The sequence below is a fragment of the Triticum dicoccoides genome, chromosome 1B (genome assembly GCF_002162155.2).
Source record: "Triticum dicoccoides isolate Atlit2015 ecotype Zavitan chromosome 1B, WEW_v2.0, whole genome shotgun sequence".
NCBI classification, from domain to species: domain Eukaryota; kingdom Viridiplantae; phylum Streptophyta; class Magnoliopsida; order Poales; family Poaceae; genus Triticum; species Triticum dicoccoides.
This window is the reverse complement of record NC_041381.1, coordinates 372,381,255-372,404,385: the sequence shown is the minus strand read 5'-3', so window position 1 is coordinate 372,404,385 and position 23,131 is coordinate 372,381,255.

The window sequence follows — 23,131 nt, the reverse complement described above, 5'->3', positions numbered from 1 at the left end:
AAGAGCAGAGAAGGGGGAAAGGGTCGGGGGAGAGTGAGAGAGAGCCAGGGGCTGCGTGGCGCTCCGTGGCGTCGTCTAGGAGGGGCCGGGGAAGCAGGAGGTGGCCGGGGAAGCAGGAGGTGGCCGGGGGCGAGCGCGCGCGCGGCGACACACCTCTGTCCTTCTGGCGAGGGAGGAAGACGACAGGGGGGGAAGGGGCGGTGGGCTGGGCCGTGCTGGGCCGGTTGGTGGCGCCAGGTAAGTGGCTGGAGGAGCTGGGCCAGGTAGGTTTCTCTCTCTCCTTTTTCTAATTATTTAAGTTTTCTATTTTTTTCTGCAATTGGTTTTGATTTGATTTAAAATATCAAATCATTTTTCTAAAACTTTCTGTAAAGTGTATGTGAGCTCAGGAACTAGTCCAAGGTCATAGGCAACTTACAAAAATATTTGAACTTTATTTCTTATATAATAGAAATAAATTCAACTCAAATATGTCATTGGTTTAAGTCAAAGGCCCAAAAATAAATAATTCTGTGATTCCAAAAATATTGGTTTGAATTTTACCTCTTACCAATATTTTCACAGAGTAACAGGAACATTTCTTTGGACTCATTTGATGAGATTTAAATGTTGGTTATTTTTAGAGGTCTTCTGAGGCTTTTGAAAATTCCTCAATTCAAATTTCATTTGAGTTAAAACATGATGCTCACATGAGGGTCTAGCCTAGTGCATAACAGGACCAGGGATGTGACAACTCACCCCCACTAAACAAAAATCTCGTCCCGAGATTCAAGCGTAGGGTAAGGTGAAGGGGGAACGCAAACTAGCACAATCTTCACGATCCAGGTTGCACTTCAAATGTACGTTGATTCGTTCACAATCATTGTCTCGAAGTCTTGCTCTGAGAACTCCAACTAGCATGACAACGAGAGGAAAGGAAAGACCCTAAAAGAATTGTTCTTCTCGAAGGTCGAACAACTCAGGATTAACCCACGGAATGAGACATAGCAACATCTCTCGAGCTGAGAGATGAAACACACCTCTAGAGGGATGGAGTGGAACAGATGACGAGGGTTCACTAGGTAGACAACAATTCCACACTTAAAAAGGTGGAAAATGATTGTCAACGTAGCGAGGAGTTGAGTTGCCATGATACCACAACAAGGCACCTTAGGGATGGTGACTCGTAGATATAACCCCTTAAGTGGCAAAAAGAATTACCTTTGATTCAGAGATCATTGAAACTCTTTAAACCAGCCTAAGGCAATTCTCGAGAGATCGTTTGGAGGGGGTCGGTAGAATGGCATACTCGGACTTGGATGATGTGGATTACCTTGTTGAAGACAACGTAATGGATGAATTTGCTTACCACCGGAAATGGAAGAGACCCATGGTAGAATGGCACATTGGCGGTGCAAGCTGGGAACAAAATGCAAATGCTGGGAAGGATTCTGGTAACTGGGGAAGAACCCAACAATAGAGAGTGAATTCACTGTTTGAAAAGGTCATAGCATTGCCGAGGAAACTGAGAGCACTATACAGTTAATGCCGACGATCAAACCTAGCACTTGCGCGTGCTCTCAAGAACTTGAGCATTTCCATAATCATCAAGATTTTACCAATATCCGTGTCAAGGATCCTGGCAACACAACTTGCTACCATGATGAATGATGATGGATGATGCAGATGCAAAGGAAGATAACACTTTCTCAGATTTCACCCTTGGCGGGGCCAAGGAAATAAAATTTGGATGATCGACCGAGAGACATTTAGCACTCTGCTTCTAATGCTCTCCTTAATGTACTAGCGTATCCCATTCCTTGAAATGGTCTGGTATCTAGAACATCAGGTAAAGGTCGTACTTTGGAAACACTAAAATGATAATGCATAGCTAGGGAGTAAATCCTACGAAGTCCTTATGGGGAGGTGGCCAACTTCTTCAATCAAGATACTACAACAATAGGTCTTCCGGCGTGTCACACCCTAGCTAGTCATGCATTAGGGTGTTGCATCATGTTTATTTTTGCATCAGAAACCTGAAATGGGGATGACAGAACCCCCAGTCCCCTCTGAAACCAATTAGGGTTTACTAAAAACTTTTCAATGAACCTGAAATGCCCTTCTAAAATGCCCACCATTTTTGTCTTGGTTCAGAACCTCTGCCAAAAGTGATGCACATTTTCCTAGGCCATCTTAGGGTTTGTGAATTAAATCATAAATATTTGAATTTGGGCATTTAAAATTATATAAAATATTTAAATGCTCAAATATCTCCAAACTAAAATGTTTCATGTTGGAAATAACCCAACTATGGACCAGGAGTAGTTTGGTGATTTTAGGAGTTGCCTAAGTATTTTTATTAATTCAACAAAGTTGCAGAAGTATTAAAAAAAGCAGAAAACAGAGAAAAATAGAAAAACTTACCTGACGCCAGCACCCGGCCCACCTGCCGGCCCAGCCCAACGCCGCTCCAGCGAGCTGCTTGCCGGCCAGGCAGGCAGGCAGGTGCCCGACGGCGACCGCAGCGCGCGCCACGCACCTGCTCACCGCCTCGCTGCTGCCCTCGCCCGGTGACGTCGTGGATCGCCCTCCCTCTCTCCCCTGAACCCCCCAGACACCCCCTTTCCTCTCCAGCTCCTCCCCCTCGTGCGCCCCAGCCATGGCCGACGCTACCGCCGCCGTGCCTATGTCGTAGCCGCACTCCCCGCCGCCCGTGCGTCCTCTCGTCGTGTCCAGGAGCTCCGCCGCTGTCCACTTCATCGAGCAAGCCGAGCCCCGAGCGCTCGCAACGCCCGAGTCCACCGCACCGACCTCGCCCGAGTCCACCGTCGCCGGAGATCCCCTTCAACGCCGTCGTCGCTCCGGTCCGTCCCCGGCCACACCAAGGGCTTCGTCGAACTCCCTGTGAGCGTAGCCATCCTTCCCTCCCTTCTTTTCTTGCTCCCGAGCCGTGTACCGACCTCCCGGAGCTCAACCGCACCCACCGCCGTGGAGCTCGTCGCCGACGTGCTCCCGGTCATCCTCCGGCCACTCCACGGTGTCCATCATGCTCACCGCGTCACGTAGCACCTAACTAGCTACTCCCCGCACCTCACCGATCCCCCTAGCGACAAGTTCGACTTTGGCCGAACTCCGGTGGCCGCCAAAGTCGTCGCCAGCGCCAACTCCGGCCACCCCGACCCCAACGGACTCCACCAAGAGCTGCGGCTCGACCTCAGCTCCTCTCCGGTGGCCTCCGCGGCTCGTTTGGTTGCCGGAACGGCAAAAATCACTTCCGCCGCCGCGTGGGGCTCGCCGGCGGCTGAACGCCGGTGCAGCCGACCAGGGTTTGACCACGGGTGGGCCCTGGTTGACTTCCCTGAGTCTATGACAGGTGGGGCCCAGCCCTGTTAACTAATTAGGATTAGTTTAAATTAATTTTAGTTTAATTAATCACACTGACACGCGGGACCCACTGTCAGGTTTGACCCGGACGTGTCCCGTTGACCTGCTGATGTCACACTGACGTCAGGCTGACGCAGTAATTGATTTTCTGGATTTAATCTAATATAGGAAATTCCAGAATATAGTTTAAACTTTAAAAATTCATAACTTTTATTCTGTAACTCCAAATCAGACAAATTATATATGAAAAATGATCAGAAAAATCCAATCTATCCATCTGTACTATTTTCATGCATGATTAAACAAGTTAACCTAATGTTTAATGCAGAACAAGGAAAAACACTTTAAAGGGCCATGTTTGAGTTTAAAATTTGAATCTTTGATTCAAATTGGTTCAAACCCTTCTGGTCCTAGTTGCATTAGCCCAACTCACTCATATTGCCATGTTTCATGCATGCATCATATTGTTGCACATTGTTTGGTGATGGTTGTGTATCGGTGTTCTTTGCGGCAGGTTCTGCCTCTGAGGAGTACCGTGATTACCCTAACGAAGAACCGTATCCGTGCATCAAATCATCAGGCAAGCAACCAACCATTTGATCATATCGATACAATCCCATGTTCTTGCTCCTGCTCTCTTTTACTGCATTAAGACAATGCGTTTCAAACTGCTGTGTGCTACGGTAGTTGAACCCACTTCCTCTGCATGACCTGTCATTGCCACAGTAACTAGATGAAACCCACTAGCATGTGTAGGAGTTGATTGAGCCATATGTATGTGTTGTTCCTACCTTGCTATGCCTGTTATGCTTAGAGTCGTGTCAGGTCTGGTTCATCTGGGTGATGGGCTAGAGTGAAGAGAGTGGTGTGGTGAACACGATTTGGTAAAGGTATCGATGAGAGGCCATGTAGGAGTACATGGTGGGTTGTTTCATTGAAGCCGACTTTAAGCACTGAGATCTGTATGTGTGATTTAAGATACAGCTACTACCATGCATTGGGCCCTGAAATATGACCCCGCTCGACTTCTTATAAACCCTAGCTCTCTGTCCAGGAGTTGCAAGTAGTTTCTGGTGTTTGTAGCCTACTGGAGGTCGTGGACAGCGCTGACCGTAGGGGTGGGCTGTGATGCGGTAGGTACGTGGCCGGGTGTACCGAATACCCGTTAGGTATCTCGGGAACCCTGTTCACATCGTTCGGGGCCGTATGGGAAACCTTGGCCGGACTCCCTGCGGATGGAACCTGGATAGGCGATAAACCTGGACTAGAGACTTAGGTGTTTAGGTAGGTCGTGGTCTACACCCACGTCGGCGTTCGCTTGAAGTCTGCCGAGCACATGTCGTGTGCAGACGCTAAGTGGTGGAAACATGTATGAAGAATACACCCCTGCAGGGTTATTATGATCTATTCGAATAGCCGCGTCCGCGGTAAAGGACTACTTGGTTGCCTATACAGTTCATAGACAAGTAAATGGAAACTACTAAAAGCCTCAAGATAAGTGTGAGTGACGAGGATGGCTCTTCCGTAGGAAGACGGAGGTGGATCCTCGGTAGCGTATTGAAGTGGTGAGTAGTGGACTCGTGTACGCAAAACCAATTCAAGTTGGAGTCTCGTAGGATAGCCTAGCCAAGAGTCAAAGCTGGCTTGCTGCAACAACTCCACCAACCCTTCTTGATAATGTGCATGTATGTAGGATCTGATGTAAGTCTTGCTGAGTACCTTGTACTCATGTTGCTATAATTTACATTTTTACAGAAGACGCTGCAACCCCTTCTGATGGGTTCTTCGTAGACGTTGACATCAATGAGTAGCCTAAGGCCCAGGTGGTGATCCTGAGCTTGTGAAGGACCACGTAGTATAGCTAGGCTTTCCAAGCCTCTTTTATTTTACTAGTTGTCTGTACCCAGACAAGCTACTTCCGCTGCTGGTTTGAATGACTGTATGACTTGAATGCTGGGTCGTGTGACCCGTACCTATGTGTATGTTATGTATGGCTCTCTGAGCCTTAAATAAAGTACTTGTGCTGTAGAGTCATGTTGTGATGCCATGTTGTATTTGCACATATCGAGCATATTGTGTGTATGTTATTGAAATGCTTGGTATGTGTGGGATCTGACTATCTAGTTGTTTATCCTTAGTAGCCTCTCTTACCAGGAAATGTCTCCTAGTGTCTCCACTGAGCCATGGTAGCTTGCTACTGCTCCGGAACACTTAGGCTGGCCGGCATGTGTCCTTCTTCGTTCCTGTGTCTGTCCCTTCGGGGAAATGTCACGCATTGAGTACCGGAGTCCTGTTAGCCCGCTACAGCCCGGTTTACCGGAGTCCTGCTAGCCCAGTGCTACAGCCCGGACCCACTTGCTGATGACCGACACGTTCGAAGCTGGGTCATGGATGCCTGTCCCTGTAAGTCTGTGCCACTTTGGGTTTACGACTAGTCATGTCAGCCCGGGCTCCTTATCATATGGATGCTAGTGACACTATCATATACGTGAGCCAAAAGGCGCAAACGGTCCCGGGCAAAGGTAAGGCGACACCAGTGGGGATACCGTGCGTGAGGCCGCAAAGTGATATGAGGTGTTACAAGCTAGATCGATGTGACATCGAGTCGGGGTCCTGACAGCGTTGGCATCAGAGCCGGACTGCCTGTAGGTTCTCCAAGCCAAACTGGTCGATGTTGAGTCTAGAAATTCTTTAGTTATATGTAGGGGAATTGTTTGTGGGTTGGAACGTAAGGCTCTTTTTACTCCTTTATCTTATGACATTCTGATCTGAGTCAGACTATTCTTCCACCGGGGGTTAAGGAATTAGGATTTTTCTCTCTATCAGGTTCACGTGTTACTAATCAGTAGTACCTTATAGGTTTGATGAATACAAGCCTAGTTCAGTTCTACTACCACATTATGTTGCTAGGATGGACTCAGAATTTGATATGATGATGTTGAGTGTGTATGAAATCCTTTGTCAAATGTCTCAAAATCCTTCTTGAGCATTTACAGCTGTTATGCTGCCGAAATTTTGCTAGAAATTCTAATGCCTTTGCATTATGGTTGTGCTTTCAGATGGCCACTCGCGACCTCAATCAAGTGGTTCGCCTGACTCGATGCCTAGATGTACCCGGCCATACCGCCATGTTGGTCAGGGTAATGACTGAGGCTGGATACCGTTGGTATCCTGAGTACACGGTCGAAGAGCAATTTCGAGACTTTAATCAAAGCCAGTATCTCTACACTGTCAGGATATTTCCATCTTATCCTGGATCCACCGAGCCCCTTCACTGCTCCTATGGACTCGGGGTTACTATTGAGATGGCTGTGCAGGACGCCGCCTACTCTATGATGACCATCATGCGAGTCAGGTCTGGCCTATTTCGGGACTCTGATTTCCGGTATATGCCAGGATCACTTCCGGGAGCACAAGGGTATCTCCAGGCTATCTATGCTGACCCCACTCAGGAGGATTCACGGACTCGCACCACTGCTGAGATGCTCGAGGATAAGAACCGTGAAAATCGGGCCTTGAGGCTAGAGATTTTTAATACCCGTGCTGACCATTGGGCCACGTTGACTCGGTTTGCACCGGCGGTGCAAGCTGGATATTCGGATATGCGCGATCTCTATCCTGTGAGATCTGCTCTGCCAGACGTGATGGGTTGGCGTGATGTAGGAGGCATCACCCCACCTCGCGGTCCCCGCAGGCCACCGTCTGTTGGTCCAAGACCTCATCCTAGCCCCTATGGTCCACAAGCTCCGCGAGATCGTCTGTTTCCGGATGATCATGTTGAGCTTCCAGGCTATGGAGGTGATTTCTACGAGGACTACTACGGATCGGTCTGAGTTAGTGGTAGTATCCCTAGTTCGTGCTAGCTGTGTCGTCTATCATCCTGCGTGACTCGTGGGATATGTCCTAGTTTGTACCGCCTTCCGGAGGTGTAGAAAAATAATGTATAGGAGCTTGGGATGCCTCCGATGAGATGTAATCCTCTTTTCACCGCAATTGTACCTTGTTTGGTCTTGTACTAAACCTTGTATGGTGTGTATGATGATGGAATAAAAGAAGCAGTTTCTGTATTTACCATGTCATACGGATGATCATCTTGCATTCCGAGTTATTCCTTACATTCTGTATTCTATGTCGGAATTTTATCATTCTGACTAAATCATTGTCTTGTTTACCTAGGATGGTCAACACGCGCACTAACCTTGCTCCTCAAGAGCAGGCCGAAGGCAGTGAAGTCAGGAATGCAAATCTGGCTCATCCTCCTTCCCTAGCCGAGGTTATGATGGAAGCTGAGAGAAATAAGCGGGAGACCAACCGTTTGTTGGAGCGTATTGAACAGAACACATCACACCATCAGAGGACTAACGTGGTGTCACTCAGTGACTTCATCAAGTTACATCCACCCACGTTCCACCACTCCGTCGAGCCTCTCGACGCTGATGACTAGCTTCGCGGTATTTCTCACAAACTGCGTTCCGCGCTAGTAGCTGAGGCTGACAAGGTCACCTTTGCTGCATATCATCTTGAAGGCCCCGCCAGTCTATGGTGGGAGAATTATGGAGCTATGCGCCCAGCAGGCCATGTCACTACTTGGGCTGAATCCAGCGAGGCTTTCCGTGAACATCACATTCCGGAGGGTCTCATGGACCATAAACGTGAGGAATTTTGCAGTTTCACTCAGGGCCGACTCTCTGTGGATGCTTACAGCAGGGAGTTCGGTAACCTCGCACGATATGCCACTGAGGAAGTTTCTACCGATGCCAAGAAGCAAGCAAGGTTCCATAAGGGGCTTAGTCCTGAGCTTCGCCGCGACCTTCGTCTGCATGAGTGCACATCTTTTCAGAAACTTGTTAACAAGGCCATCAGTGCTGAGACTGGTCAGACTGATTATGACGCAACACGCAAGCATGGCCGTGACGTGGGTTCCTCATCCGGTGCTGGTCCTCAGAAGCGCCGCGTGTGGGTGCCCAACACTGCCCTGCCACCCAGGTTCACACCGAGGCCATCCTTCCAGGCGCCTCGCCCCGTTCAACAGTCTGCACCAGCCAAGCCCTATGGTGGTCCAACCAACAGTGCTCCTCCACGTACCAGTTCCGTGACTTGTTTCAAGTGTGGGGAATCTGGCCACTATATGCGTGAGTGTCCCCAGACCAACCCCAACCAATCTGCTAAAGCTGTTGGCCGTGGCAAGCCGACAGGGAAAGTGTTCCACACCAAGCCGGCCACCGCTACACGTGGCAATGTCAATTGTATTTCTGCCGAAGAAGCTCAAGAGGATCCCAACGTCGTTCTCGGTACGCTCCTTGTTAATTGCCACCCGACATCTGTTCTTTTTGATACAGGAGCCTCTCATTCATTTATATCCGAGAACTATGCTCGTTTGCATAACACCGCATTCTGTGACATGCCATCCACTATGGAAATTTCTACTCCCGGTTCTAGATGGCAAACCTCCAGGGTAAGTTATGGAAATGAAATCCAAGTCGACAGACTTGTTTTCCTTGCATCTTTGATAGCTCTCAATTTTTCAGATATTAATATCATTTTGGGTATGGACTGGATGTCAGCTCATCATGCCAAAATTGATTGCTTCTCTAGGACTGTTCAACTCACTCATCCTTCGGGGAAGATAGTCAATGTCTTGACCCGAATAGCTAAGCGACAGTTATATTCTCTTAACACCAGCCCTTTGCCAGACCTTGAGGATGTTCCGGTAGTCCGTGACTTCCCGGATGTCTTCCTAGAGGAATTGCCAGGTGTTCCACCTGACAGGGATGTTGAGTTCGTAATAGACCTTATTCCAGGAACCGTCCCGATTGCTAGAAGACCCTATAAGATGGCACCACTAGAACTAGCCGAGCTTAAGAAACAACTCGATGAGTCCTTGAAAAAGGGTTTCATCCGACCTAGTTCATCTCCGTGGGCTTGCCCCGTCCTCTTCGTCAAGAAGAAGGATGGTACGGACCGGATGGTTGTAGATTATCGACCTGTCAATTTGGTCACAATCAAGAACAAATATCCGCTCCCCAGGATCAACGACCTGTATGATCAGCTCGCTGGATCCTCAGTCTTCTCCAAAATGGATTTGAGGTTGGGCTACCATCAAATCAAAATCATAAACGGGGACATTCCGCAAAATGGATTCGATTTGTGTTGCAAACTTTCATTTTTCTTCCTAGACTCGATGAGTCTGGAATATCCTGACACCAACCAGATCTGAATCTCAGGCAGATGTGATGGTTGGAACATTTCCCAAGAACTATAATATTGGTCTCGTGATAACCGGTAAAGTGGATGTCGTGGCCAACACACCCCGCCGTGTCAGGACCCCGACTCAATGTCATATCGATCTAGCATGTAACACCTCATATCACTTTGCGGCCTCACGCACGGTATCCCCACGGGTGTCGCCTTACCTTTGTCCGGGACCATTTGCGCCTTTTGGCACACGTATATGATAATGTCGCTAGCATCCATATGATAAGGAGCCCGGGCTGACATGGCTAGTCGTAAACCCAAAGTGGCACAAACTTACAGGGACAGGCATCCATGACCCAGCATCGAACGTGTCGGTCATCAACGAGTGAATCCAGGCTGTAGCACTGGGCTAGCAGGACTCCGGTGAACCGGGCTGTAGCGGGCTAACAGGACTCCGATATTCATCGCGTGACATTTCCCTGAGGGGACAAACACAGGAACGAAGAAGGACACATGCCGGCCAGCCTAAGTGTTCCGGAGCAGTAGCAAGCTACCATGGCTCAGTGGAAGCACTAGGAGACATTTCCCGGTAAGAGAGGCTACTAAAGATAAACAACTAGATAGTCAGATCCCACACATACCAAGCATTTCAATATCATACACACAATATGCTCGATAAGTGCAAATACAACATGGCATCACAACATGACTCTATGACTCAAGTATTTTATTCAAAAGGCTCCGGGGAGCGAGATATTACAAACATGAGTCTCATGACCCAACATTCAGAGCATACAAATCAAAGCACAAGCGGAATCTATCATGTCTGAGTACAGACATCTATAAATGAAAAAGGCTGAGAAGCCTGACTATCTACCAGATCCTGCCGAGGGCACAAGATCGTAGCTGAGGTAACAAGCTAAACGTCGAAGTCCACGCGGAACTACTAGTGAGACTGAAGTCTCGCTGCAAAAACATAAAATAGGCAAACATGAGTACAAATGTACCCAGCAAGACTTACATCAGAACTAACTACATATGCATCATTTTCAACAAGGGGATGGTGGGGTTTAACTGCAGCAAGCCAGCTTTGACTCGGTGGCTATCCTGAACTACGACTGCAAGTAACTCTTTTGAGGTGGCGCACACGAGTCCACATATTCACCATATCAATACACCACTATGGAACCACTCCCGTCTCCCTACGAGAACGCCATCCATAGCACTCACGCTTATCTTGCGTATTTTAGAGTATCCACTTTCACTTGTCTATGAACTGATATAAGCAACCCAGAAGTCCTTTACCGCGGACACGGCTATTCGAATAGATGATGTTAACCCTGCAGGGGTGTACTTCTTCACACACGCTCTCACCTCTTACCGCCGTTTACACGACATGTACTCGGCAACCTTCAAGCGGAAGCCCAACGTGGGTGTCGGCCACGGCCTGCCTAAACACTCAAGTCTCTAGTCTAGGTTTATCGCCTATTCGGGTTCCATCCATGAGGAGATTCGGCCGGAGTTTCGCTCACAGCCCCAAACGATGTGTGCAGGGTTCCGTGACACCAAACAGGCGCCCGGTACACCCGGCCACGTGCCTACCGCATCACAGCCCACCCCTCCGGTCAGCGCTGCCCACGGCCTCCAGCATACTACAAACACCAAAACTACTTGCAACTCCTGGATAGAGGACAAGGGTGATCAAGAAGCCGAGAGGGTCCATTGGTTTCGGGCCCAATGCGTGGTAGTAGCTGAATCATGGATCACAAACACAGAACTCAGTTCCTAAGGACGGCTGCAATGAGACAACCCACCATGTACTCCTACATGGCCTCTCACCGATACCTTTACCAAATCGTGTTCACCACTTAGCTCACACACAGTAGGACATGTTCACACACCTCTGATTCATCCCCGATGAATCAGACCTGACACAACTCTAAGCAATAGCAGGCATGACAAACAAACAAGAATGAGTAGGCACAATAGGGCTCAAACAACTCCTACTCATGCTAGTGGGTTTCATCTATTTACTGTGGAATGACAGGTCATGCAAAGGATAAAGGGGTTCAGCTACCGCAGCAAGTAACAGTTGAATCGTTGTTGTCCTAATGCAGTAAAAGAGAGCAGGAGCGAGAGAGTGGGATTGTATCGGAATGAACAAGGGGGTTTTGCTTGCCTGGCACTTCTGAAGATAACATTGAGTCTTCATCGGTGTCAACGATCACATCATCGGTACAACGTCTATCGAGGGAGAACAACACCGGCAAACACAAAAGAAACACGATCAATGCAATGCACAATATGATGCATGCTATGACATGGCAATATGAATGTGTTTTGGGTTAATGCACCTAGCTATGATTTAAATGAAGTTGGTTTGAATACATGATTCAAATTCCAACTCCATATATGGTTATTTAAATGCCCTTTATTTGTTTTGTCCAAAACAGAGGACAAACATTGTTCAAACATGCATGAAAATTATACAGATGGATTCCTTGAATTTTTCTGATAATTTTTCATATATAATTTGTTTGATTTGGAGTCACGGTTGAATTACTATGATTTTTAGAAGTTTTAGCTATTTTCTGAAATAAATAAATCGTTTAGATTTATTTAAATCCAGAAAAGGGGTTTATTGCGTCAGCCCTGCGTCAGAGTGACGTCAGCGGGTCAACGGGACACGGTCCGGGTCAAACCTGACAGTGGGTCCCGCGTGTCAGTGGCTAATTAGACTAACTAATTCAATTAGTACTAATCCTAATTAACTAACAGGGATGGGCCCCACCTGTCATTGAGTCAGGGGGAGTCAAACTAGGTCAAACCCAGGTCAAACTCGCCGGAGTTGACCCGAGGCTCGTCGCCGGCAAGGCCAGGGACGGCGGAGAGCGTCGGGATTCGCCCTCCGATGACCAAAAGAGCGGCGGAGGGGCTCTACGAGATGCCCAGGCTCGCGCGCATCTAACACGACTAGTGGCAGAAGCCGGGGTGGACCGAGCTCGCCGGAAACAAGCTCGCGGCGGCGGCCGGAGTTCGGCCAACGGCGGGTTAGGCGATGCAGGGTGCCAGGGGAGGCGTTGGTGGGTGCTATGTGCTCCTGGGACTGTGGTGAGCACGATGGTGGGCTCGGGAACGAGCTGCGGTGGCTGTGGCCACGGCCACGCCATGGCCGGCGGCGAGAAGCTCTCGGCCGTGGTGGGAGATGGGGCTAGGGGGCGAGAACGGAGGGGACGAGCACAGGAGAAGCAGCAGGGGCTCACATCGGATCCATTCGAGGCGGAGACGAGGCCGGGGGAGCGTCGGAGGCAGCACAGGGTCGCCGGAGATCCGAGCGGCCGAAGGTAGAGGACGACGATGGCGGCGACGTTGCAGGGCGCCTGAGGATGCGTGGCTCATCTAGGATGACGCGGACGACGAGGCGGAGCCGACGAGCACGAGGTTGCTCGACGGACGGCCGGTGAGCGCGGTGGCGGTGTGCGGCGGCGACGGAGGCGTTTGGGCGCGAGAGGGGAAAAGAGCAGAGAAGGGGGAAAGGGTCGGGGGAGAGTGAGAGAGAGCCAGGGGCTGCGTGGCGCTCCGTGGCGTCATCTAGGAGGGGCCGGGGAAGCAGGAGGTGGCCGGGGAAGCAGGAGGTGGCCGGGGGCGAGCGCGCGCGCGGCGACACGCCTCTGTCCTTCTGGCGAGGGAGGAAGACGACAGGGGGGAAGCGGCGGTGGGCTGGGCCATGCTGGGCCGGTTGGTGGCGCCAGGTAAGTGGCTGGAGGAGCTGGGCCAGGTAGGTTTCTCTCTCTCCTTTTTCTAATTATTTCAGTTTTCTATTTTTTTCTGCAATTGGTTTTGATTTGAATTAAAATATCAAATCATTTTTCTAAAACTTTATGTAAAGTGTATGTGAGCTCAGGAACTAGTCCAAGGTCACAGGCAACTTACAAAAATATTTGAACTTTATTTCTTATATAATAGAAATAAAGTCAACTCAAATATGTCATTGGTTTAAGTCAAAGGCCCAAAAATAAATAATTCTGTGATTCCAAAAATATTGGTTTGAATTTTACCTCTTACCAATATTTTCACAGAGTAACAGGAACATTTCTTTGGACTCATTTGATGAGATTTAAATGTTGGTTATTTTTAGAGGTCTTCTGAGGCTTTTGAAAATTCCTCAATTCAAATTTCATTTGAATTAAAACATGATGCTCACATGAGGGTCTAGCCTAGTGCATAACAGGACCAGGGATGTGACACACAAATGGAGAAGGGGTGGAGGGGTATATATAGCCTCCACACAAAATCAAACCGTTACACACATTTGACCCAACTCAGTGAGACCGAATAGAGAAACTCGGTGAGACCGATTTAGTTCAAAATTTGAACGTTAGGAACCTCGGTGGGACCGACAAGATCAGCTTGGTGGGACCGATGTGCTAGGGCTAGGGTAAAACCTCATCTTGGTGATACCGATCGCATGAACTCGGTGAGGAGATTTCAGCAATAAGCAAACAGAGACTTGGTCAAGCAAACTCGGTGGGACCGATCACTCATTTCGGTGAGACCAAAATGTTATGAAAAGGAAACAAAGAGTTTGCAATGCGAATTAGGTGGGACCTATCGCTCATTTCGGTGAGACCGAAATGTTATGAAGGGAAACAGAGAGTTTGCAAAGCCATCTCAGTGAGACCGAGAGCCATATCGGTGTGATCAAATTGATTAGGGTATCTGCCTATGGCTATGTCAAGTGAACTCGGTGGCGCCAGATAGATCAAATCAGTGGGGCCAAGTTTGACTTTAGGTTTTGGACAAATGTTGGAAATGATAAAGTGGTTGAGGGTTTTGGAGCAATATCACTAAGCATTTTGATCAATTGGATCATTAAGCAACACCTCATCCCCTTTTAATAGTATTGGCTTTCCTATGGACTCAATGTGATCTTGGATCACTAAAATGAAAATGAAGAGTCTTGAGCCTTTGCCAATCTTTTTCCTGAGCATTTTGGCGGGTCCACATCTCTAGTCCATGCCATGCCAATCAACAAACTTTCTGAAACATTTAACTTGAAAGGCTATTAGTTCAGCTATATGTTGTTGTGAATTACCGAAACCACCCGGGGATTAGTTTCACTTTCAATCTCCCCCTTTTTGGTAATTGATGACAACATATAGATCAAACCTTCGAAAAATGATAATATTAATGAAATACATCGTCACTTTGAGAAGTATGTGATAAGCAAGAGCTCCCCCTAAATTTGTGCATTATTTTAAATTTGATTTTGAATGCAGATGCACAATCTATTAGGATCATGGGTTACTCTTCCATGTCACATACATCTTGGTGGAGCGCTCAAAATGATAAGATATAAGAAACATGCACTCATCACCAAGGGCAAACATGATTGATCATGCACATATCATCAAGCAAGCACACATTAAAGAATAGTATGATCAAACATATGATCATAGAAGTATCTCACACACAAGCACAAATATACATGCAAATGATCCAAACAAAAAGGCCAAAGTAGCAAGAGAGGCAACAAAAAAAAGACAAAACACACACACACACTCTCTCTCTCTCTCTCTCGAAGCCTAATGATCTATACACTTTCTCCCCCTTTGGCAACAAGTTACCAAAAAGCTTGAAAATGCATAGTGCTAAGCGGCACTCTAGGCACGATCTCCGGGAGCTTATGAAGGGTTCTTCTGGCTGGTTGCTTTGGTGTGCGTAGATGGCATTGAGAGGAGTCCATTTGCAAAATCTTCAGCTGATGTTTGTGGAGCTAGAGGAGTTGAAACTAGAGGAATCACTGAGGCAGTTGCTGCAGGTGTTGACATTGTTGTCCTGGTATCACTGGCAACTGGCACAACTCTAGACCTTGGTGCCCTAGGCACTTGCTAAAATGCATTTGTGGTTGGTCCTTCTTCACTTTCTTCAAGCTCTTCCTGGATCTTCCCCACAGTTGATTGGATCTCAGTGACCTTCACATCTAGATCATGAATCTTTGTCTCAATGACCCTTTCAAAACTCTCTTGATTCTGAGTCAGGGTGGCCAATCCTTCTCAATCCTCAAAGTAGCCTCAGTTAGATAGCTGAGTTGATCATGTTTGGTCTTGAGGATCACCTGTGAAGCATCTGGAGGACTAGATGGCTTTGCTGCTTTCTCTGCCTTTGCTTTCTCTCTCTTCTCCTAGGCTTCTACACATGTTGGATGAGAGGCATCCATGACAACTTCATTATCCTCAAAGTCTGGCCTCAGGGGAAGATGCTCTTTGTCAAGTGGATATGTCCCTTTCCCCATCTTGGAGTTGATGAGCATCCAAATATGAGGGGCATATCCACAAGATCTATTTTGGTCAGCTGCAGTCCTCTTTATTGTTTCAACAATGAGACTCATGACCTTGAACTTCTGTGGCACATTCTCGGATATCAGGTTCCGGCTAAACCCTTAAGGTTCGAACTCTGGGGTGCGCGCGAAGATCTTCCCCCTACCGATCCACGCCTGAACGCCTTGCTACGAATCTAGGCTATACGATGAACAACAAAAGGGACACGAGGTTTATACTAGTTCGGGCCACCATTGTGGTGTAATACCCTACTCTAGTTTGTGGTGTGGTGGATTGCCTCTAGGGCTGATGATGAACAGTACAAGGGGAGAACAGCCTTGCGAGGGGTGTTCTTGTGTTGGTGTTCTGCTTGGGGAGGGTTCGACCAATTGATCATCTAGTGCCCTCCTACTGTGGTGGCTAGCCCTATTTATAGAGGCGCTGGTCCTCTTCCCAAATATTGAGCGGGAACGGAGCTAACAACGGCCAGTTTGAAGGGGAACATATAGTACAAGTTATCCTGACTAAAGTTGGTCTTCGACTGCCAAAGGCACTGGTGATGACGCCGTCTTGGGCTCCACAGTGACCTTCATCCCGCCGCTCTGCTGGTCTTGGTCTTGTTGCACCGAAATGGTAACCTTTTCCTGATGCCTCGGTACTCCGCGCCTATGCTTGCCCCCTTTGCACCAAAGAGGAAACAAGGACACTGGATAGGCCGGCGCCCGCCTGGTACCCGCCTGGCCTCGATCTCATGGCTTGCGTCACGAGTACCTCGCGAGGTACCCCTGCCTTGATCTGTCCGCCTCCTCGCGAGCCTGCCTAGTGAGGCCGCTCCTATGGAAGCCTTGTGTCGTCCGCCCCACAAGGCTTGGCCCCTCGCAAGGGTCTTGAGCTTGAGTTGATGAAGATGGGCCGTACTGGGCCACTCCTCGAGCCACACCGCAGGCCGCGGGCAGGCAAGTCTGGGGACCCCCGTTCCCAGAACGCTGACAGTAGCCCCCGGGCCCAAGGTGCGCTCGGACTTGGCTTAGCGGCAAAGCGAAAGGGCAAGTGCGAAGCACTACAGTCCCCAACAGCCTGCGGCCTTGGTCGCCGCGTGGTGGTTGATTTGACGTGGGCGTCTCCGCTTCCCCACGCTGCCTTGGCAACTGCCAGATAGAGAAAAGGTTGGCCCGGACTAGGCTTACCTTTGTTGCTCTCATGCACCATGCTCCAGATCCCATTTCTTGCTCTTGCTCTCCTGCTTCCGAAATTCCCAGATCCACCTCATCTTCTCTCCCCCAGCGAGCAATGGCGCCTTGCAAGAACACAGCTGAGGCTCCATCGGCCTGGTACTCGCCGGCTCTAGATCCCCCCAACATGACGGAGAAAAATCTCGCCCTCACACGCCTGATGACGGTGGCGCAAGGCAGCGAGATGGGGGAGACTGTGCTCCGGGTTGGCTCCGCCTGGCCGGAGGACAAGGGGAGCACCTTCTACCCCTTCTTCATGAGCGCCGTCATCGCCAGCCTGGTGCCTCCTCTCTCTGAGTTCTTCTATGTTGTCCTTCGCCATTACAAGCTGCAGGCTTTGCATCTCCACCCCAACTATGTTCTTCTTCTATCAATTTTTGCCAACTATTGCGAGGCGCATGTCGGCGTGATGCCTTCCATGGCCTTGCTGTGCCACTTCTTCTTCCTCCGAGCCGCACACTATCGCTTGCATCCTGGGCAGTGCGCAGGCCCTAGCCTCTCAGCGCATCTTCAAGCAGTTCGCTCGCGAGGTGAACGCAGTCCTCCCCAAGCTCGAGGCCACGCGCCCTCTTAGGTGGTCCACGTACGCCATCACATTCAGCTCAGCAGACCAGCTCAAGTGTGCGGCTACGGCCGGTGTCCTCCCAATGCTTTGGTCCCAAGTCATCAGCAATGTGCAAGTCACCAGGACCCTCATCGATGGCGGCACAGGACTCAACGTTCTGTCCATCGAGACATTCAACAATCTCCAAGTGTCGTATGATTAGCTTCAGCCAACCAAGCCTTTCTCAGGAGTCACCGACGGTTCCACCACCCTGATAGGGAAGGTTCGCCTCCCTGTCACCTTCGGGCAGCGCAAGAACTACCATACCAAGCTCATCGACTTCGACGTTGCCCACATTTGACTGCCATACAATGCCATCCTCGGGTATCCGGCCCTGGCCAAGTTCATGGCAGTGACCCACCATGGTTACAATGTCCACATGATGCCGGGAAGCAACGAAGTCATCACAGTCCCCTACGAAGAGAAAGACGCGGTGTGCTCTCTCGAGCGCGCCTTCCAAGCTGCATCAGTCAAGTACCCAGATAGCAATAGTGGGAACCTTCACGAGGTAGCTCCTAAGAAGAAGAAGACATTGCCCATCTCAAGGCCTCAGGAGGCAGGCGTCTCCGGATCCTGACGCCTGCCTCCTAAGGCCTTGAGCTGGGCAATGTCTTCTTCTTCTTAGGAACTGCCTCGGGAAGGTTCCCACTCTTGTTGTCTGGGTCATCGACTGATGCAGCTTGGAAGGCGCGCTCGAGAGAGCACACCGCGTCTTTCTCTTCGCAGGGGACTGTGATGACTCCGCCGCTTCCCGGCATCTTGAGGACATTGTAACCATGGTGGGTCACTGCCATGAACTTGGCCAGGGCCGGATACCCGAGGATGGCATTGTATGTCAGGCGAATGTGGGCAACGTCGAAGTCGATGAGCTCGGTATGGTAGTTCTTGCACTGCCTGAAGGTGACAGGGAGGCGAACCTGCCCTATCGGGGTGGTGGAACCGTCGGTGACTCCTGAGAAAGGCTTGGTTGGCTGAAGCTGATCCTATGACACTTGGAGATTGTTGAACGTCTCGATGGACAGAATGTTGAGTCCAGCGCCGCCATCGATGAGGGTCCTGGTGACTTGCACATTGCTGATGACTTGGGAGCAAAGCATTGGGAGGACACCGGCCGTAGCCGCACACTTGAGCTGGTCTGCTGAGCTGAATGTGATGGCGTACGTGGACCACCTAAGAGAGCGCGTGGCCTCGAGCTTGGGAAGGACTGCGTTCACCTCGCGAGCGAACTGCTTAAAGATGCGCTGAGAGGCTGGGGCCTGCGCACCGCCCAAGATGCAAGCGATAGCGCGCGACTCCTGGAAGCCCCCAGCCCCCTTGTCCTGATGATGGTCAGCATTCCTTCTCGGCGGTGGTGGCAGAGGAGGAAGGCCTGTGTTGCCCTGCGGGCGATCCTCGTGAGGCTGATCCCTCCAAGCCCCCTCGCGAGCCTGTTCCTGCCAGTAGTCCTTGCGAGGGCGACCACACCACTCCTGGAGAGGGCCTCGGTCATTCAATCGTCCTCCACCTCTTCATCCTCCTCGGTCGTAGCCCCGATCGTTGCTCTCGGGGCATCGACCGACGCGTCCTTCTCGGACGGCCCTGAGCTCTTGGCATTCGTTTTTGTTGTGAGTGTGGAGGTCTTGGTACATGCAGTACTGCCTGCCCTTGGACGACTTCGGTTCATCCCTGCCGCGTTTCGTGTATGGCTCCACTGTGAGCACGGCTGCTCCTTTGCGCTTCACGTCCTTGGCCTTGGCTTTCTTCTCTTCTGGGTCAGCAGCTGGGAGCTCGAGAAGGGAGAGGTGCCCTTCCTCAGCCCTTGCGCACTTGGTCGCCAGGTTGAACAGCTCCAGAGAGGTGCATAGATCCTCATGGATCAACAGCTCCTCCTTCATCTTGATGTCACAGACGCCGTCGGAGAATGCCGAGATGATGGCCTCCTCAGTCAGCTTGGGAATCTTAAGGCGTGCGCTGTTGAAGTGCTGCATATACTTCTGCAGGGTCTCTCCAGGTTGCTGCTTGATGCGGCGCAGGTCACTCACGACCGGAGGACGATCCAGAGTGCCCTGGAAGTTGGCGATGAAGCGGGTGTGCATATCGTCCCAAGAGGAGATCATGACAGGAGTCAGGTTGAGGAGCCAGGTGCGGGCACCATCCTTGAGCGCCATGGGAACCCAATTCGCCATGACCTTTTCGTCTCCGTTGGCCGCTTCAATGCCCAGCTCGTAGAGCTGCAGGAACTCCACAGGGTTGGCAGTGCCGTCATAGCGAGGAGGCAGATCCGGCTTGAACTTGCCCGGCTAGGTGACACTGCGAAGCTCGGTGGTAAAGGCGCGACAGCCGGTGGTAGACACCAGAGCCTTTTGCTGACGCGGGGCTTGCTCCTGGGGATTCCCGCGCGCCACTGCTAGGGGCAGCGCGGGGTCTTGACGTGCTAGCGCAGGGATGCGGTCTTGGCGTGCCCGCGTAGGGAGCACGCGAACACCTTCTTGGGGATGAGGGATTTCTTGGCAGCTCCCTTCTTGCCGCGCGGGCGCCGGACGTGGTGGGTCTCGTCCAGGGGCCACATGCCTTGGAGCCAGGGCACCTTCTTGGGGAGGAGGTGGCGGAGGCACCTTCTGAGCTACGTCGCCTACGCAAGACGGAGGGTGAGGCGGCGAGAGGGACGATGCAGGAGAGCCCCCTACGACACTGATGAGCTCGGTGATGCGGGCGAGCCATTCGTTGTAGAGGTCATTGACGGGGTGGTAGTGCAGGAGCTCACGTGCCAGGAGCAGCGCGGCCTGCGCGTTCTTGGGAGCGCGACGAGCGTGAGATGACGAACCAGCTGGGGTCAGTGACGGAGTGGCGGTGCGGCCGTCCTGCCACACTGAGGGGTGCAGCGACGATGCGTGCTGCTCGTTCCCCGCCGGGCCAGTGGCTGCGTTGGCGGCAGGCGATGGAGAACAACGGGGAGGCCCACCGATGGGGGCCGTCTGGACAAGGCAGGCGGTGAGAGCAGCCCGACGCTCGGCATGAACTCGGCGAGCGTCAGCCATGGATGCGACGATCGATCGAACGTGGAACAGCTGAAGAAAGATTCCAGCGCACCCCTACCTGGCGCGCCAAATGTTGGATATCGGGTTTCGGCTAAACACTTAAGGTTTGAACTCTGTGCGCATGAATATCTTCCCCCTACCGATCCACGCCCGAACGCCTCACTACGAATCTAGGCTATACGATGAACAACACAAGGGACACGAGGTTTATACTAGTTCGGGCCACCTATGGTGTAATACCCTACTCTAGTTTGTGGTGTGGTGGATTGCCTCTGGGGGTGATGATGAACAGTACAAGGGGAGAACGGCCTTGCGAGGGGTGTTCTTGTGTTGGTCTTCTGCTTGGGGAGGGTTCGACCGATTGATCATGCGGTGTCCTCCTACTGTGGTGGCTAGCCCTATTTATAGAGGCCCTGGTCCTCTTCCCAAATATTGAGCAGGAAGGGAGCCAACAACGGCCATTTTGAAGTGGAACATATAGTACAAGTTATCCTGACTAAATTTGGTCTTCGACTGCCAAAGGCACTGGCGATGACGCCGTCTTGGGCTACACAGTGACCTCCGTCCTGCTGCTCTGCTGGTCTTGGTCTTGTTGCACCGAAATGGTAATCTTTGCCTGATGCCTCGGTACTCCGCGCTTGTGCTTGCCCCCTTTGCACCAAAGAGGAAATGAGGACACTGGACAGGCCGGCACCCGCCTGGCCTCGATCATCATGGCTTGCATCACGAGTACCTCATGAGGTACCCCTGCCTTGATCTCTCCGCCTCCTCGCGAGCCTGCCTGGTGAGGCCGCTCCTGTGGAAGCCTTGCATCGTCCGCCCCGCGAGGCTTGGCCCCTCGAGCTTGAGTTGATGAAGATGGGTCGTACTGGGCCACTCCTTGAGCCACGCCGCAGGCCGCAGGCAGGCAAGTCTTGGGACCCCCGTTCCTAGAACGCCGGCACACATCAAACAAATGCAGCAAGTTGATATAATGGCCACGGATCACCCTATGATCTCCTGACTTGGGAAACAAAGTGTGCCTCAAAATGGTGTTGATGGTGGTCAAGCCAGAGAGAAGATTGTAGATGGATCCAAATTTATGAGTCTCCAAAGCCTTATCAGGAATTTCCTGGTACATATGTGCCATGGAATGGTGGTCCTTCCTGGGCTTTGCATACACATCAATATCGTTATCTTGTTCAGCAAGGGCATTGATGAACTTGGCCCATTCAGCAATAGTAGACTAATATCTTGTGCCTCCAGTCATCCATACTATCTTTCCATCCGGATAGAAGTGTGCAGTGGAGTAGAATTGCATAATCATCTCATCATTCCACTTTGTCAGCTTCTATCCAAGAAATTTGTCCACTTCATTCATCCTGAAGCTCTCATGCACTCCGGGGAAGTAATCTGCATTCTCATCAATATACTCCCAGCCAACCCACTTCATATCATATACAATAGGCTTCTTATCCAACAAGACTGTTTCAAAGAAGTCCCAATTTTCCTTGGTGTGGAATTAATAGTCAATAGCGGTCCTTCTCCTCAGAGCATAGGGATCAGACTGTCTCCACAGTCTCAGACTTGCATCCTTTCTGTCCTTCATGTTCTCAACAATGGGATGGTTATCATCATGATCAGGTATCTTTGGCTTTAGCTTTCTGAGCACTTGATGTTCTTCTTCTTCTTGAACTTCAGGCACTGGGGCCTTGTTCTTCTCAGCAACAGAGATATTCTTGGTGGATCTCTTAGGTGCAGATGGCTTTGAAGCTTGAGCAGCAGCAGGCTTGGGGGCAGTCTTGCACTACAAAAAAATACACTTCCGTGATGATACGTGTGTGTCATAGTAGGTCGCGTTTTTTGTCATGCATGTACATCCATGACGATTTTATGACAGAATCAAGATAGTCATACCTGTGATGTCGTAGAAGTGTTCCATGACGTTACCAAAATTATCATCACGAAAGTATCCACTTCCATGACGATAAATCACGCATCACAGAAGTGCTTTCGTCAAGGGTGACCGACACGTAGCATCCACCATAACGGAATGCCGTTAAGCTATTGGGTCGGGTTTTGGATCCGATAACCCGTTAACAGCCCCGACCAATGGGGATTTTCCACGTGTAAAATCATCATTGGCTGGAGGAAACACGTGTCGGCTCATCGTTGGGACAGATGTCATCCACTCATTGGACAAAAGGCGCCTATGATAGGTCAACACGTGGCACGGCCCAACAGTGGCCCATTCCTGTGAAAAGGCCGGCCCGTTTGACTTGGTCAAAAGGTGGTGGGCCGGCCCATCGAAAGCCTGTTCGCATATAGCCCATTTACAACCCACTAATCCAAGGCCCGTTACGCCCTATCCGAATTAGGCCCAGTAGCGTCATCTGGGCCATCCAATATGATTCCATCCCG